This window comes from Eschrichtius robustus, unplaced genomic scaffold (genome assembly GCF_028021215.1).
Source record: "Eschrichtius robustus isolate mEscRob2 unplaced genomic scaffold, mEscRob2.pri scaffold_814, whole genome shotgun sequence".
In the NCBI taxonomy this organism is placed as follows: Eukaryota; Metazoa; Chordata; class Mammalia; order Artiodactyla; family Eschrichtiidae; genus Eschrichtius; species Eschrichtius robustus.
The window spans coordinates 1-12555 of record NW_027175695.1 but is presented as its reverse complement, the minus strand read 5'-3'; the positions used below and the strand labels follow the sequence as shown (position 1 = coordinate 12555).

Below are 12555 nucleotides of genomic sequence, written 5' to 3'. Positions count from 1 at the left end.
ATGGCTGAGGAATATTCCACAGTACGTACGTACCACGTCTTCCTGTGCCAGCCATCGGTTGATGGGCACTTGGGTTTTGTCCATGTCTTGGCTGTGGCCCGTAGTGCTGCTGTGAACATGGGGGGGTGCATGGATCTCTTCAAATGACAGTTTCTCTCCTTTGCCGATGTGTACCCACGATGGGGATTGCTGGATCATATGAGAGCTCATATTTCACCTATTTATTTAGTGTGTTGTTTTTATTTATGCATTTAATATTTATTTATTCGTTTACTTATAAGAACTAGTAGCTGCAATTTTGGAAGAAAAGTTGATTAACAGTATTGAGTTAGTTTCAGGTGCACAGCAAAGCGGATACTGTCTTCCATGTCTAATATTGTTTCAGGTTGCTTTCCATCACAGTTTACTACAGGATATTGAACATCATTCCCTGTGTTATTCTGGAAATCCTTGTTGCGTATGTCTTTTATATGAAGTACGGTGTATCTGTTCATCGCAGCTCCTACTTTATGTCTCCACCCCTCCCTTTCTCCTCGGGGAACCACCAGTGTGTTTTCTATGTCTGTGAGTCTGTTTCGCTTTGGCACATACATTCTTGTCTATTATGTTTTAGATTCCACGTATCTTTGTGCTTCTCTGTCAGACTTAACTTCACTAAGTGTAATATTCTCTAGGACCATCCTTATTGTGGCAAATGGCAATATTTCATTTTCGGAAATGGCTGAGTAATATTCCACAGTACATTTACACCGCATCTTTTTCTGTCAGCCAACCGTTGATGGGCACATGGGTTTTTTCCATGTCTTGGCTGCGGCACACAGTGCTGCTACAAAGACGGGGGTGCGTGGATCTCTTCAAACAACAGTTTTTCTCTTTGGCGGATGTGTACCCACGACGGGGATTGCTGGATCATCTGATGGCTCATGTTTCTCCTGTTTATTTTGTTCGTTGTTTTTATTTATTTATTTACTTACTTACTTATAAGTACTAGTACTTGTGGTTGAAGAAGAAGAGTTGATTAACGATATTGAGTTCGTTTCAGGTGTACAGCAAAGGGGATACTGTTTTCCATGTCTAATATCGTTTCAGAGTGATTTCCATTACAGGTTATTGCAGGATATTGACTATCACTCCCTGTGTTATTCTGGAAATCCTTGTTGCTTATCTCCTTTATATGAACCACTGTGTATCTGTTCATCGAGCTCCTAATTTATCCCTCCACCCCTCCTTTTTAACTCGGGTAACCATCACTGTGTTTTCTAGGTCTGTGAGTCTGTTTCCGTTTTGCACAGAGATTCATTGGTAGTACGTTTTAGATTCCACATATCTTTGTGCTTCTCTGTCGGACCTACTTCACTAAGTGTAATACTCCCTGGGAGCATTCTTGTTGCGGCAAATGGCGATATTTCATTCTTTCTTATTAATGGCTGTGTAATATCCCATAGTACATATATACCACCTCTTCTTGTACTAGCCACCCGTTGATGGGCACTTGGGTATTTTTCCATGTCTTGGCTACTGCAAATAGTGCCGCTGTGAACATGGAGGTGCTTGTGCCTTTTTGCACTCTTGTTTCGTCATTTCCGGGTACGTACCCAGGAGTGGGATTGCTGGATCATAGGGGACCTCTCCTTTGGCCTCTTTCAACCTCAACCCCTCCTCCCCCCACCCCCGCCGCCACACACACCTGAGACCGGATGGTTTCTCCCGACGAGAGGCGATGTATGTCTCTGGGGCAGTAGAATGCCCCCACCCCATTCGGACCCCGCCTAGCCCCTGTGGCGCGCTCCGTTTCTGTTGTTCTCTTGCCTGCCTCCTACCCACCGCCCCCAGTCCCAACCCACTGGTTAGCCTGACCACCTTGCCGCGCAGCACAGCAGTCTGGCGCCCTCACCCGCCACCCCACCGCGAAGGGGTCCTCTCCCACCATCTTCCTCGCCCCACAGCCCACTCACACACCCCGCCCTTCCCCCCAGCCTGCAGGCTCGGACCCCTCTCCCCGCCACCTTCCCCTTGTATCCCAGGCCCGACTGTCACATGTCCTGCCCGGAAGTCTCACTTCCGCCAGTGCTCCTCAGACGCACTCCTACTCCAGGCCCACCCCGCCCCCTGATCTGACCCACCCGTACACACGTGCCGGGCCAGGTGCTGCCACCACCCCAAGCTTCTGCTGAGCCCCTGCCTGAGGGGCCAGCCGCTCTCCCGGGCCAGGTCCCCGCCAGCCCAACACCTCCCGCTCCTGCCCGCGCTCCACCCAGACACCCCAGGCCCTTCCTCGCACCTCCCAGCACGCGGCCCACCGCCGCCCTCTCTCCATGGGGTCGTTCTGCTCCGTTCCCTAACCCGCGTGGGGTGGCCACCGACCACGGCCACAAACACCTTCATCCCACACTGTCAGCCACCCCCACGGCACCGGCAAGGGCGTTCAGGAAACCTGCTGCGGTGGTGCGAAGCACCCGTCTGCCCACCGGTGCTCCGTTCCACAGGGGATCCGGCTTTGTTAGAAGGCACCGCCTGTGACACCGCCGTCGCCGTCGGCGCTGCCGCCGCTGTCGCCGTGGGGGAAAAGCAGTGCTGATGGAGAGTCCAAACACAGGCGGGGGCGTTTGCTCGTGGCCACGGCCACGGCGGGGAGAGGCGCGGCCCCGGCCACTCGTGTTTGGGGCTGAGGCAAGCGTCCGGAAAGGAAGACACGGGACGTCGAAGGCCTCGAGTGGGCGCGCGCCAGTGCGGCCAAAAGGTTTGGCCGGGGAGGCAGGGTGGAGGTTGCCTGGCAGGGCTTGGGCTGGAGGTGCAGGGCACCGGGCGGCTCTTGTCGGGGCGCCGAGGCCGCGGAGCAAGCGTGGCCTAAAAGTGGGATGTGGACGGTGGGAGGTAGAGAGGCTTCCCTGACCGGGAATCGAACCCGGGCCGCGGCGGTGAGAGCGCCGAATCCTAACCACTAGACCACCAGGGAGCGTCAGGCTCTACCACTGCTCCTTCTGGACCCATAGCACCCGCTCGGCGCCACCTTGGCGCCAAGACCCGGCCTTTCCAAGTCCAGCCACGCGCCGCCCCTGGCAATCCACGTGTCCTACCGTCCTTCCTGCTTGCAGCGCCCTCAGAACACTGCGCGCCTGCTTCTCGCACACACGAGAAAAGCCGCTGGGGCCAGCTAGCTCCCTGCTCCCAGCTCTCCCTCACAGGCCCCCGGCCGGCCGGCCGCCCGTGGAGCTCGGTAAAAGGTCAGCCCGCTGCGTTGGCCGGGAATCGAACCCGGGTCAACTGCTTGGAAGGCAGCTATGCTCACCACTATACCACCAACGCTGCACAGCCCGGGCCGCCCCGAGACGCCGGCACCGGGCTCGCCCGAGCGCACTCTCGTCGCCGCCGCCTTCTCCTCCTCCTCCTCCTCCTCCTCCTCCTCCTGCTCCTCCTTCTCTTCGACTCCTCCTCCTTCTCTTCCTCCTCCTACTCCCCTTTCTCTTCCCCGTCCTCCTCCTCCTCCTCCTCCTCCTCCTCCTCCTCCTCAGCCGCCGCCGCTTGGAGCAGCCCTGCCCCGACGCCCCGCCGGCCGGCAGCTCTGTGACGTCACAGGCGCCACCAAGGCCCCCCGGCGCCCCACCCGCGCCAGCCCTACGAAGCTGCCCTAGGCCGCCGGCCCGACCGCCTCAGGGGGGCGCTCTCGCTGCCTTGCTGCTCCAGGGCCCTCCGCTCCACGCCGCGGCCCGCCCCCGCCCCCGCCCCGCCCCGCCCCGCTCCCGGGGCACGCGTCTTCCAGCCCCCGGCTGGCCAAAGCCCTTCTCCACCGGGCGCTGGGCCAGGCCACTTCCCGCACCGACAGGGCACGCCACTCATCCGCCTCCCACCCGTCCCGGCAGCTGTGCACCTATGCCGCTGTGGATAGCTGCGCAGCTGTGCGTCGCGACGCAAGGAGCCCACTGAGACAGCCACTTTGGGCGGGCCGCAATGTCATCGGGCGCTTGTGGGGTCCAGAGGAGGCCCTCGCTCGGCCCTGGCGACTGAGCGCCCGGCGAGGAGGAAGGGCTGGGCGGCTGGAGGGGGGCGAGGGTGGGCAGGCTGGGCACGCGCTGGCGCCCTGCGCCTCGCTGGAGGGCGGAGGGCGGAGGGCGGAGGGAGGAGAAGAAGGGCCCTTGGGAGCCAGGCGGCAGGACAGAGAGCGGCGCCAGCCACCAAAAGAGGGCGTGTTGCCTCCCCGTCGGGGAATCGAACCCCGGTCTCCCGCGTGACAGGCGGGGATACTCACCACTATACTAACGAGGACGGCGGCCACCGCCCCCGCGCCCGGCCGCTCTCGGGCTGCCTGCCGACGCCTCCCCCTGCCCTCCGGCCCCCTGCCCACCACGGGCGCCCGGCACGTGCCCGACCCGACCCAACGCCACACCAACCGCGCCCTCCAAAGCAGCAGCCCCCGACCCCGACAGGGACCCGGACCCGCGTGGCCCTGAAAACTCCGAGTGCGCGCTGCCTATTGCCTCCGACGCGGGGATCGCGCCGGGTGGAGGGGGCCCGAGACGCAAAGCAAGGCTGCGAGGAGGGGGTGGGCGCGCGCCGGGCCATGGCCGGCGAGGAGACGCGCGGGTGGGGGCCGGCGGCAGGGGGCTGGCCCGACGCGGCCCGGCTGCGTCCGGGGCCAGGGCTGGGCGAGGGCGCCACCGCGGCGCAGCCAGGCGCGTCGTCTGGCCGTGCTCCCCGTCGGCCGCCGCGCGCCCGCTCCGTCGCTCACCCAGACGGCCGCGCGCCTGGCGCGGAGCACCGCGTCCCGCCAAGGGCACCGGGGTTCGCGTCGCCTCGGGTCCCAGCCAGCCGAGCGGCCACGCGCACGCCCAGGCCCGCCGTCAGGATGGCCGAGCGGTCTAAGGCGCTGCGTTCAGGTCGCAGTCTCCCCTGGAGGCGTGGGTTCGAATCCCACTCCTGACAAGCCAGCCTTTTGGCCCGCCCGACAAACGCACCCGGCCCTACGGCAGCGCTTTACTGCCTTCCAGTCCGTTCGCGCCTTGCACTCTTGCGGCCTCTCCGAACTCCGGCCCGGACATCCACGCCTCTCAGACGCGGGACCTTCTCAGCCACGGCCGCGGGCCTGGCAGAAACGGCGCACTAGGAACCCTCCGGCGACTGGCTTTCCGGACAAACGCCCTCCCCGCCAGCTCCTAAGCCCCCTCCTACCTGCACCCACACCAGAAAAACCTTCAGTCCTTCGCAGCCCATCTTCCCTCACCTGCTTGCGGCTGCTGCTGCTGGTGCTTTTCCTGCCTGCCTGCCTGCCTGCCTTCGTCCCTCCCTCCCACTCCCACTCCCACGCTCCACCCCGCCCCCACCGCCACACGCAGAACGGCCGCGTGTGGAAAGCCCTCCACGCCTGGCCCGCCCTCCGACTTCGGCCTGGTGAACAGCGGACTCGCTCTCACAGCCTTTCTTCCACTTCCGCCACCAGCAGCTCTCCCTCTTTCCAACATCCTGTCCTTCCCGCCAGCCCCAACGGCCCGCCTGCCCATTCCATTCCCTCCACAGCCACACCGTCTTGCCGGCCTGTGGTGCGTGCCCTCGGTGCTTTTTCGCCTTGGGACCTTGGCCGGACCACACCTGCCTGCCTGCCTGCCTGCCTGCCTGCCTGCCTGCCTGCCTGCCTGCCTCCCTGCCTGCCTGCCTGCCTGCCTGCCTGCCTGCCTGCTGGGCCGCGTGCAGCCCAGCCTCCTGCTGGCCAGCCAACAGGGGGCCCTCCCTGCACGGGGCCTGGCGCAGGAGTCGCTCCCGGGAACGGTGCTCCAGTGAGTAGTGAGCCGAAGCCCTGGATGCCCTGTCACCCACCACAGACGTCCGGCCCCCAGCCCGGGCCACCCACCTCGGCGCCACAGCGCAAGTCCCTCGGGGAAGCCGCTGCTCCGGCCGGACCCAACCACACCCTGGCGCGCTCCCTCCCTCACCGGGCTGTCCGCGAGCCAGCAGCCAGTCTGCCACAGTGCTTCTCCTCACAACCAACGCAGCAGAGCGGGACCCCGCGGGAGAGGGGTGGGCCAGAGCGCAGAAGCGAGGCTCAGACACCTTTGGTCTTGTGGCCTGAGCGCCGCTCGGCGACGGCGGCGGCGGCGGCGGCGGCGGTGCCCGGCGTCCATCTCCCACGCTCGCGGTCCCTGCACAGCCCCGAGCTCCGACCCCTGCCCCCGCCCGCCCTCGCACGCCCCGCACCAGCAAGAAAGCCAGCCGCCAGAGGGACTGTGCGTCGGGGCCGGGCGGCTGCTGAGAGGAACGTCGGCGCTCGGCCGCAGCGGCCACGCCTCGCCTGCCCTGACTGGGATTCGGGCGCGGGCCAGGCCGCTTGGGCTCCTGGCTTCCTCTGGCGACACCGACAGTCTCGCGGCGGCCGTGGACGGCAGAGAAAGCGCAGGACGGGCCGAGCACGCCTGCGTCCCTCCGTCCCTCGGTGCTTCCGACCGCCTCGCGCCCTGGGGTCGCCAGCGTGCCCGGAGCCTCTCATTCAGGTGGCCCGTCGGCCTCCTGCTCAAATGGAGCACATGCCCACGGGGCGAGCAGTGACCAGGGTCCGGCGGTTGGCGGCGAGCGCCGCTGGGGCAGCGCCGGGGGCCGGCGGCCACCGGTGCATGGGTGGTTCAGTGGTAGAATTCTCGCCTGCCACGCGGGAGGCCCGGGTTCGATTCCCGGCCCATGCAGCCGCAGCGTCCCCTTTTGGTTCCCGCAGCCCCACAGCGGAGCTGGGCTTCCCCGCTGCCACACTCAAGGCACCGGTCGTGCAACAGCTCGCTCACCACCGCACCTTCCGGCCCCTGTCCTTCCCACGCAGACGCCCCCACCCCACACACACCCGGGAGCCAGGCCTCCGGGACCTGACACCTTGCGGGCTCAGCCACTCTTACGCCCAGACCCCTTCCTTGTCCTTGTTCTCGTCCTTACCCCGACCCCGCTTGTGTCACGCTTTTCACTGTGAGGAACACCCCACACTGGCACCCGCACAGCCCAACCTCTTCACCTTTCGCCACGTTTCCAAGCTCTCTGCCTCACTCTGCCCGCACTTCGAGAGTTATACTATGTTTGCACAACCAGGAGCAAGGAAGTTGCCACCTCTGGGAGTGATACATCCCACTTTCCTGGACAGTCCCCAAAGCGTTCACTTGCACGAGGAGTTCAAAAGAAGTCCACACCATCATCGCAGACTGCACTCTAGATTCATGTTCTGACCCTCGACAGAAATACGTTTCCAACACCGGCCCGCTCCTCCACCACTACTGCCACCACCACCATCAGCACGACAAACACCAGCCCCTCCCCTGAACCTCTGCTCCCACCAACAGCATCAGCCCTCGGGACAGCACCACCGGCACCACCACCTCAGCCTCCACCCTACTCCCACAGACACCCCCATCCCACCCCCTATCTCCCCGCTTTTTCCCCCGATCCTTTCCAAATCCTACGTTGTCAAGGATCCTGCCCTTGCCTCTGTCCCGTTGCCCTCCTTTTTTTCCCCTTCGTCGTCTTCTCCTTTTCGCAGCAGTACGGTTGACTTACAATACTGTGTGACTTTCAGGTGTACAGCCAAGTGATTCAGTTATATGTCCTTTTCCAGGTTATTTTCCGTTATACGTTATCACGACATATGAATACAGTTCCCTGTGCTGTACAGTAAATCCTTGTTGCTTCTGTGCTTTATGTCCAGTATTTCCTCTCTGTTAATCGCAGCTCCGGATTTTTCCCTGCCCTACACTTTCCCCTTGGGTAACGAACAGTGTGTTTTCTATGTCTGTGGGTCTGTTTCTCTTTGGCACATACATTCGTTTGTAGTACGGTTTAGATTCCACATATCTTTGTGCTCCTCTGCCTGACTTACGTCGCGAAGTGTAATATACTCTAGGTCCATCCTTACTGGTGCAAATGGCAATATCTCACTCTTTTGTATGGCTGAGGAATATTCCACAGTACGTACGTACCACGTCTTCCTGTGCCAGCCATCGGTTGATGGGCACTTGGGTTTTGTCCATGTCTTGGCTGTGGCCCGTAGTGCTGCTGTGAACATGGGGGGGTGCATGGATCTCTTCAAATGACAGTTTCTCTCCTTTGCCGATGTGTACCCACGATGGGGATTGCTGGATCATATGAGAGCTCATATTTCACCTATTTATTTAGTGTGTTGTTTTTATTTATGCATTTAATATTTATTTATTCGTTTACTTATAAGAACTAGTAGCTGCAATTTTGGAAGAAAAGTTGATTAACAGTATTGAGTTAGTTTCAGGTGCACAGCAAAGCGGATACTGTCTTCCATGTCTAATATTGTTTCAGGTTGCTTTCCATCACAGTTTACTACAGGATATTGAACATCATTCCCTGTGTTATTCTGGAAATCCTTGTTGCGTATGTCTTTTATATGAAGTACGGTGTATCTGTTCATCGCAGCTCCTACTTTATGTCTCCACCCCTCCCTTTCTCCTCGGGGAACCACCAGTGTGTTTTCTATGTCTGTGAGTCTGTTTCGCTTTGGCACATACATTCTTGTCTATTATGTTTTAATTCCACGTATCTTTGTGCTTCTCTGTCAGACTTAACTTCACTAAGTGTAATATTCTCTAGGACCATCCTTATTGTGGCAAATGGCAATATTTCATTTTCGGAAATGGCTGAGTAATATTCCACAGTACATTTACACCGCATCTTTTTCTGTCAGCCAACCGTTGATGGGCACATGGGTTTTTTCCATGTCTTGGCTGCGGCACACAGTGCTGCTACAAAGACGGGGGTGCGTGGATCTCTTCAAACAACAGTTTTTCTCTTTGGCGGATGTGTACCCACGACGGGGATTGCTGGATCATCTGATGGCTCATGTTTCTCCTGTTTATTTTGTTCGTTGTTTTTATTTATTTATTTACTTACTTACTTATAAGTACTAGTACTTGTGGTTGAAGAAGAAGAGTTGATTAACGATATTGAGTTCGTTTCAGGTGTACAGCAAAGGGGATACTGTTTTCCATGTCTAATATCGTTTCAGAGTGATTTCCATTACAGGTTATTGCAGGATATTGACTATCACTCCCTGTGTTATTCTGGAAATCCTTGTTGCTTATCTCCTTTATATGAACCACTGTGTATCTGTTCATCGAGCTCCTAACTTATCCCTCCACCCCTCCTTTTTAACTCGGGTAACCATCACTGTGTTTTCTAGGTCTGTGAGTCTGTTTCCGTTTTGCACAGAGATTCATTGGTAGTACGTTTTAGATTCCACATATCTTTGTGCTTCTCTGTCGGACCTACTTCACTAAGTGTAATACTCCCTGGGAGCATTCTTGTTGCGGCAAATGGCGATATTTCATTCTTTCTTATTAATGGCTGTGTAATATCCCATAGTACATATATACCACCTCTTCTTGTACTAGCCACCCGTTGATGGGCACTTGGGTATTTTTCCATGTCTTGGCTACTGCAAATAGTGCCGCTGTGAACATGGAGGTGCTTGTGCCTTTTTGCACTCTTGTTTCGTCATTTCCGGGTACGTACCCAGGAGTGGGATTGCTGGATCATAGGGGACCTCTCCTTTGGCCTCTTTCAACCTCAACCCCTCCTCCCCCCACCCCCGCCGCCACACACACCTGAGACCGGATGGTTTCTCCCGACGAGAGGCGATGTATGTCTCTGGGGCAGTAGAATGCCCCCACCCCATTCGGACCCCGCCTAGCCCCTGTGGCGCGCTCCGTTTCTGTTGTTCTCTTGCCTGCCTCCTACCCACCGCCCCCAGTCCCAACCCACTGGTTAGCCTGACCACCTTGCCGCGCAGCACAGCAGTCTGGCGCCCTCACCCGCCACCCCACCGCGAAGGGGTCCTCTCCCACCATCTTCCTCGCCCCACAGCCCACTCACACACCCCGCCCTTCCCCCCAGCCTGCAGGCTCGGACCCCTCTCCCCGCCACCTTCCCCTTGTATCCCAGGCCCGACTGTCACATGTCCTGCCCGGAAGTCTCACTTCCGCCAGTGCTCCTCAGACGCACTCCTACTCCAGGCCCACCCCGCCCCCTGATCTGACCCACCCGTACACACGTGCCGGGCCAGGTGCTGCCACCACCCCAAGCTTCTGCTGAGCCCCTGCCTGAGGGGCCAGCCGCTCTCCCGGGCCAGGTCCCCGCCAGCCCAACACCTCCGCTCCTGCCCGCGCTCCACCCAGACACCCCAGGCCCTTCCTCGCACCTCCCAGCACGCGGCCCACCGCCGCCCTCTCTCCATGGGGTCGTTCTGCTCCGTTCCCTAACCCGCGTGGGGTGGCCACCGACCACGGCCACAAACACCTTCATCCCACACTGTCAGCCACCCCCACGGCACCGGCAAGGGCGTTCAGGAAACCTGCTGCGGTGGTGCGAAGCACCCGTCTGCCCACCGGTGCTCCGTTCCACAGGGGATCCGGCTTTGTTAGAAGGCACCGCCTGTGACACCGCCGTCGCCGTCGGCGCTGCCGCCGCTGTCGCCGTGGGGGAAAAGCAGTGCTGATGGAGAGTCCAAACACAGGCGGGGGCGTTTGCTCGTGGCCACGGCCACGGCGGGGAGAGGCGCGGCCCCGGCCACTCGTGTTTGGGGCTGAGGCAAGCGTCCGGAAAGGAAGACACGGGACGTCGAAGGCCTCGAGTGGGCGCGCGCCAGTGCGGCCAAAAGGTTTGGCCGGGGAGGCAGGGTGGAGGTTGCCTGGCAGGGCTTGGGCTGGAGGTGCAGGGCACCGGGCGGCTCTTGTCGGGGCGCCGAGGCCGCGGAGCAAGCGTGGCCTAAAAGTGGGATGTGGACGGTGGGAGGTAGAGAGGCTTCCCTGACCGGGAATCGAACCCGGGCCGCGGCGGTGAGAGCGCCGAATCCTAACCACTAGACCCACCAGGGAGCGTCAGGCTCTACCACTGCTCCTTCTGGACCCATAGCACCCGCTCGGCGCCACCTTGGCGCCAAGACCCGGCCTTTCCAAGTCCAGCCACGCGCCGCCCCTGGCAATCCACGTGTCCTACCGTCCTTCCTGCTTGCAGCGCCCTCAGAACACTGCGCGCCTGCTTCTCGCACACACGAGAAAAGCCGCTGGGGCCAGCTAGCTCCCTGCTCCCAGCTCTCCCTCACAGGCCCCCGGCCGGCCGGCCGCCCGTGGAGCTCGGTAAAAGGTCAGCCCGCTGCGTTGGCCGGGAATCGAACCCGGGTCAACTGCTTGGAAGGCAGCTATGCTCACCACTATACCACCAACGCTGCACAGCCCGGGCCGCCCCGAGACGCCGGCACCGGGCTCGCCCGAGCGCACTCTCGTCGCCGCCGCCTTCTCCTCCTCCTCCTCCTCCTCCTCCTCCTCCTGCTCCTCCTTCTCTTCGACTCCTCCTCCTTCTCTTCCTCCTCCTACTCCCCTTTCTCTTCCCCGTCCTCCTCCTCCTCCTCCTCCTCCTCCTCCTCCTCCTCCTCCTCAGCCGCCGCCGCTTGGAGCAGCCCTGCCCCGACGCCCCGCCGGCCGGCAGCTCTGTGACGTCACAGGCGCCACCAAGGCCCCCCGGCGCCCCACCCGCGCCAGCCCTACGAAGCTGCCCTAGGCCGCCGGCCCGACCGCCTCAGGGGGGCGCTCTCGCTGCCTTGCTGCTCCAGGGCCCTCCGCTCCACGCCGCGGCCCGCCCCCGCCCCCGCCCCGCCCCGCCCCGCTCCCGGGGCACGCGTCTTCCAGCCCCCGGCTGGCCAAAGCCCTTCTCCACCGGGCGCTGGGCCAGGCCACTTCCCGCACCGACAGGGCACGCCACTCATCCGCCTCCCACCCGTCCCGGCAGCTGTGCACCTATGCCGCTGTGGATAGCTGCGCAGCTGTGCGTCGCGACGCAAGGAGCCCACTGAGACAGCCACTTTGGGCGGGCCGCAATGTCATCGGGCGCTTGTGGGGTCCAGAGGAGGCCCTCGCTCGGCCCTGGCGACTGAGCGCCCGGCGAGGAGGAAGGGCTGGGCGGCTGGAGGGGGGCGAGGGTGGGCAGGCTGGGCACGCGCTGGCGCCCTGCGCCTCGCTGGAGGGCGGAGGGCGGAGGGCGGAGGGAGGAGAAGAAGGGCCCTTGGGAGCCAGGCGGCAGGACAGAGAGCGGCGCCAGCCACCAAAAGAGGGCGTGTTGCCTCCCCGTCGGGGAATCGAACCCCGGTCTCCCGCGTGACAGGCGGGGATACTCACCACTATACTAACGAGGACGGCGGCCACCGCCCCCGCGCCCGGCCGCTCTCGGGCTGCCTGCCGACGCCTCCCCCTGCCCTCCGGCCCCCTGCCCACCACGGGCGCCCGGCACGTGCCCGACCCGACCCAACGCCACACCAACCGCGCCCTCCAAAGCAGCAGCCCCCGACCCCGACAGGGACCCGGACCCGCGTGGCCCTGAAAACTCCGAGTGCGCGCTGCCTATTGCCTCCGACGCGGGGATCGCGCCGGGTGGAGGGGGCCCGAGACGCAAAGCAAGGCTGCGAGGAGGGGGTGGGGCGCGCGCCGGGCCATGGCCGGCGAGGAGACGCGCGGGTGGCGCGGCGGCGGCCGACGGGGAGCTCGGCCAGACGACGCGCCGGCTGCGTCCGCGGGG

The 12555-nt window shown here is 61.9% G+C and overlaps 8 non-coding genes across 8 annotated transcripts; 2 read left to right on the top strand and 6 right to left on the bottom strand.

Moving 5' to 3' along the window:
* Positions 1-2884: 2884 nt before the first annotated feature.
* TRNAE-CUC (transfer RNA glutamic acid (anticodon CUC)) lies at positions 2885-2956 on the bottom strand. Its single transcript has one exon. It is a non-coding gene; the product is annotated as a tRNA-Glu (tRNA).
* A 278-nt stretch (positions 2957-3234) lies between these two features.
* Positions 3235-3306, bottom strand: TRNAG-UCC (transfer RNA glycine (anticodon UCC)). The gene has a single exon. It is a non-coding gene; the product is annotated as a tRNA-Gly (tRNA).
* An 885-nt stretch (positions 3307-4191) lies between these two features.
* Positions 4192-4263, bottom strand: TRNAD-GUC (transfer RNA aspartic acid (anticodon GUC)). The gene has a single exon. It is a non-coding gene; the product is annotated as a tRNA-Asp (tRNA).
* Positions 4264-4837: 574 nt separating this feature from the next.
* TRNAL-CAG (transfer RNA leucine (anticodon CAG)) lies at positions 4838-4920 on the top strand. Its single transcript has one exon. It is a non-coding gene; the product is annotated as a tRNA-Leu (tRNA).
* Positions 4921-6597: 1677 nt separating this feature from the next.
* TRNAG-GCC (transfer RNA glycine (anticodon GCC)) lies at positions 6598-6668 on the top strand. Its single transcript has one exon. It is a non-coding gene; the product is annotated as a tRNA-Gly (tRNA).
* A 4121-nt stretch (positions 6669-10789) lies between these two features.
* On the bottom strand, positions 10790-10862 carry TRNAE-CUC (transfer RNA glutamic acid (anticodon CUC)). Its single transcript has one exon. It is a non-coding gene; the product is annotated as a tRNA-Glu (tRNA).
* Positions 10863-11140: 278 nt separating this feature from the next.
* On the bottom strand, positions 11141-11212 carry TRNAG-UCC (transfer RNA glycine (anticodon UCC)). Its single transcript has one exon. It is a non-coding gene; the product is annotated as a tRNA-Gly (tRNA).
* An 891-nt stretch (positions 11213-12103) lies between these two features.
* Positions 12104-12175, bottom strand: TRNAD-GUC (transfer RNA aspartic acid (anticodon GUC)). The gene has a single exon. It is a non-coding gene; the product is annotated as a tRNA-Asp (tRNA).
* Between the last annotated feature and the right edge of the window lie 380 nt (positions 12176-12555).